This window comes from Xyrauchen texanus, chromosome 47 (genome assembly GCF_025860055.1).
Source record: "Xyrauchen texanus isolate HMW12.3.18 chromosome 47, RBS_HiC_50CHRs, whole genome shotgun sequence".
Taxonomy (NCBI): domain Eukaryota; kingdom Metazoa; phylum Chordata; class Actinopteri; order Cypriniformes; family Catostomidae; genus Xyrauchen; species Xyrauchen texanus.
The window spans coordinates 25,835,554-25,840,124 of record NC_068322.1 but is presented as its reverse complement, the minus strand read 5'-3'; the positions used below and the strand labels follow the sequence as shown (position 1 = coordinate 25,840,124).

The following is a 4,571-nucleotide window of genomic DNA, read 5'->3' as shown; positions in this document are numbered from 1 at the left end:
CAGCCAGGCTGGCCCGTTCCCATGTTGGCAAACATCGCCTTGTTCCCCTCCCAGGGTAACTAGAAGGATTCCGATGTTCTTGTGGGGCATTGGGGAAGGGTATGTGCAGCCAGGTACAGACGATGCGCGGCACTGGATGAAATCCCTGCCCGCCTCTGTATCGGCGGTTCACGTACACGGTTCAGCGCATGGCAAGATTGGAATGGGTCCCCTAGTGTCGCTTCTCCGACACAGTGTGGAGAGAGCGACAGAAGGGGAACGTTTGGTTACGTATGTAACCTCCGTTCCCCGAGAGAGGGAACGACACGTTGTGTCTTTCCTCCGCCATGTCGCTGTTGTGGCCGGAGCATTTCCGGCTCCTCAGAAAAATCCTGAATGAACTCCCGTATTTGCCCCGCTTAAATACCCGTATGTCCGGGGGCGGGGTATGCAAATACTGACTGCCAACTCCCATTGGCCCTTTTCAATAGATCAGAGGTGAATATGGGCGCTCAAGAGAGTCCCCTAGTGTCGCTTCTCCGACACAACCTGTCGTTCCCTCCCTCGGGGAACGGAGTTTACATACGTAACCAAAAGTTATATATGTAAATTTTTAAATATGTACAAATAACTTTTTAACATATGCTTTTCTGGTAACAGGGCTGACACAATGAGCGTGTCCCCGTCTTTCAGACATTTCATAAACTCAAATAAAATTCATAAAAAGAAGAGAACACTTACTTGTCTTCTACCATCAACTTCATGAAAGGCAGATGATGTCACTTCCTGGAACTGATGCAACTTTTGGAACAGTCCATTATCTTTAAAGAGGTGTTTTCATAAAAAGTAACAGGGTTGACGAGAACCTAGGGACCCGACTAAATTGTGTTTTTTTTTTTTTCAAAATTTGACATGTTAAGAATAAAATCCATTCATGACTAATGAACTGACACTTAAGGCTTTATACAAGTATATGTTTTTTTATGATAGTTTGACTTTTTTGGCCTCGATAGCAAGTAGAAGTAGAAAAATCATACTGAGGGACAGGCCATTTTCAACATTTCTGCAAGATGCTTTGCATAAAAATGTGATTAAAATCCTTTAAAAACAAAAGATACAGAAATTAATTTATTCTTATATTATGAGACATATTATGGAAACTATAAAATATTTTATTTGTTTTATGGTTTATTAAGATTTACAGAGCTTTTTTTTTCTGAGGGACACAAAATGGCACGTTTTCGTATAATGACCCAGCTCCTAATGATCCTAATGAAAGGATTTTGACAGATGAACATTGATAATTATATACAGTTCGATGCCATGGTGTTTCAATGAACATGAGACTAAAGTATGGCGGTAGAAGTTGGACAAAACAGCGCAAGCGCATAAACACAGTGCGCAAGTGAATTTCAACAGTGTGAGCACGATGACACAGCTCGCACGTAAAATATAAACCTGCAGAACTAGCAAATCACAAACTCGAGCAGAAAAAAATATGATTGTGCACACAAATTAACAAGTCCTGGGGCCTGTTTCAGAAAGGAGGTTCAATCAACTCTGAGTTAAAACTTGAACTCTGAGTTGAATTACCCTGAGATGGGAAACTCTTGAGTTTTCAGTTACAGAACAGCTGAAATTAGTTAGTTCAATCAACTCTAAGTTGACTGACTCTGAGTTAAGCGAGTGCACCACAACTATAAAAAGCCATTATCAATGGAGCGCAGATATTATGAGTCACCATGGCAACAGCGGCAGAAAAAAAAGAGGTCTGCATATTTCTCACCAGCAGAACTAGAAGTGCTTCTGCAAGCTTATGGAGAGTACGAACACATTTTTCTTTTTTTTTTGAAAAAGCAACACGCCAGCAGCGGCGAAGGACAGAGAGTTAGCTTGGGAGAAAATAGCTGTTCGAGTCAATGCGTGAGTTTACATTTTAATTACTGTTATAAAGTGTTGGGTGTAATTAATTATTAAGAAATCTAAATACTGTAATTTATTTAAAGGGGTTACTCTTAATTCTTCTGTAATTTAAAGTAAAATCTGATGTAATTGCATTAAATGCTGCATAGACTATAAAACAATTCTGTATAAAACAATAGTGGATTTAACATCACATTTTAAAAGTTATATTTTTAATGTAACCTTCTCCCTCTGCACACTTTGGTCAATTCAAGAATAATTCATGCAATTGTATATGTTTATTTGAAAGCATTAAAAGTGCAGTTTCTTGTCTCTTCTTGTATTGTTCAAGTGGTTGAGGTTGATATGGGATTTATAAAGCAATTAGTAATAAGTAGACCAATACTTTCTAGAGATCTAGAGAATTATTATATTAATCTAATTACACTGTTGAAGATGTCATTTGTAAAGATGTCAGAGGTGAAACTGGAAGAACAGTGTATATTAAACCTAATTTTAATTTTCATGTAGGTGCAATCCTGCAGGCATTAAAAGAACGTGGCAGCAGCTGAAAATGAAATATAAAAACATAATTCAATCAGGTAAGGCTTGAGCATAACATAGGTGTAGGGTACCTGACTTTACAAACATTTGACATATTAAATAACTAAATAGCATCCAGTGTCTAGCAGTGCAGCAGCATTTGTGACATTTGGTCTAAATGTTCATTCTCATTTGACTTCTACTCAGCCAACAGAAAGAAGGCAGAGGCTCGTAAAACGGGGGAGTACCTGCACCACCTCCTCTGACAAATGCAGAAGAGATGGCCCTGAGCCTGAATGCTGGAAGGCCAATGGCTGAGGGAATTCCTGGAGGGACTTCATCAGAGTCAGTCACTCCTGAAGATTTAAGTGCCTTCATAAAATGTAAGAGGTCTACCTATGTGTTATTTTCTATATAGGCTATTTGTGATATTTCCATTTATTTTACTTTGGGTTGGGTTTTTCGTTGGTCCCAATAGATTCTGATGGCAATATGTCTTTTGGAGCCTCCTGTCCCAACAGAACCCCAGGCAGTTGTAAGAAGCCTACTCAATACACCAGAAATTATGACTAATAGTATTATAAAGTGTACTCAACCAAATGCTCATCTTCACAGGATGATGGGGATGAAGAAACAGTTTCTGCTGCCACAGAGAGGCCTACAGAGGTAATGTTAATATTATGTGTCTACACCTCAAACAATCTACACATTTCTTCACATTTTTATGTGGAGTAGCCTATAGAATCTAAGTTTCTATCTAAGTATAAACTGACATTCTCATCTCTCCACCCGCCCCCCAGAGTGTGGAAGAACAGCAGGAGGAAGGTCCATCGACTTCTGGTGCACAGATGAACACAGTTCAGTGATTTTCAGTAAATGCCACAGTTTAATTATGTAGAATTTGTTTAGAACTACATGATGTAACTCTAATCTACTGTATTTTCAGTTGCCAGTTAAGGAGTTATATAGACTTCATCTTATTAAAAAAATTGAAAAAAAAAAAAACGGCAAACAACTTGCCAGATCCAAAAAGGCAGATCTGGAAATCGAGATTCTGAAACTAAAGCTAGAGGTGAGTGTATGGTCACAGGTTAATTCTAGGAAGTATTGAAACTACAGTATATTAAAATCTAACTGTTTTTGAATTTGTAGGAAATAAAGAACACCAAATAAATTGTTGTGATTTTGTGTTTATTCATTTCTTTTTTATTTTGTGGTTTGTTGTGGTGGAGGATATCATGTGTATTAATCTGAGAAGACATTGCGGCATATCATATCTCGGACTACCCTTCCATCCTGGAAATCTGAAGGGTTGATGGGGTCTTCCTCGGGGTCTTGTATGTGTAGGGCAGGGTGTTGCTCCCCTCTAATTATGGCAATATTATGGAGAACAACACATGCCACAATAATGTCGCAGGCCCTTTCAGGAGTTACCCTGAGGTGATGTAGGCACTGGAAACGTGCTTTCAACAGGCCTAAGGTCATCTCCACCCGGGCTCTCGTCCTGCAGTGTGCCACATTGAAGCGCTGCTGAGGGCCTGGTTCAGGTTCTGGGTAAGGGGTAATTAGTGTTGGTCGGCATGGGTAACCCCTATCTCCCAGCAGAAAGCCATCAATCTCTCCTGTAAGAAAGTTCACATTGCTTTAGTGCTGCATAGAAGTGCCCCTGTAAGTGTGTAGTGCATACATTGAAATGAGTGTATAGGACATACATTTACTTACACTTTCCAGCCTGTTGCTCAGGGTTGACTCATGATACATTTGTGTGTCATGAACAGAGCCGGGCCACTTGGCCTCCACATTTGTGATATGTGCAGCATCAGATATGATCTTGACAGTGCAAAGAATGAGACATGTTACAGTATTGTGATGTAGTCTTTGACCATTAGAAACAGTAGGCTGTCAGTGTACCTGCACATTAATACTGTGGATGGACCTCCTGTTGACATAGTCAGCTTCATTTTCGGAAGGTGCAGTAATGGGAATATGTGTGCCATCAATGCATCCAACCACATTGGGAAATCCTAAAGGGAATTCTAATTATTAGGTTACTTCCAGGGGTCGCAGCAAGATGTTCTTAACTGATCGTCATTTATCAGGTTAGCCTCATTTAAACTGATTTCTACACCACTGACCTGCAATCCTGT

At 39.8% G+C, this 4,571-nt stretch overlaps 1 long non-coding RNA gene across 1 annotated transcript; it reads left to right on the top strand.

The window, feature by feature from the left end:
* Positions 1-2,928: 2,928 nt before the first annotated feature.
* Positions 2,929-3,349, top strand: LOC127639133 (uncharacterized). Its single transcript, XR_007969931.1, has 3 exons — positions 2,929-2,959; positions 3,040-3,090; positions 3,225-3,349. It is a non-coding gene; the product is annotated as an uncharacterized LOC127639133 (long non-coding RNA).
* The last annotated feature ends 1,222 nt before the right edge of the window (positions 3,350-4,571 follow it).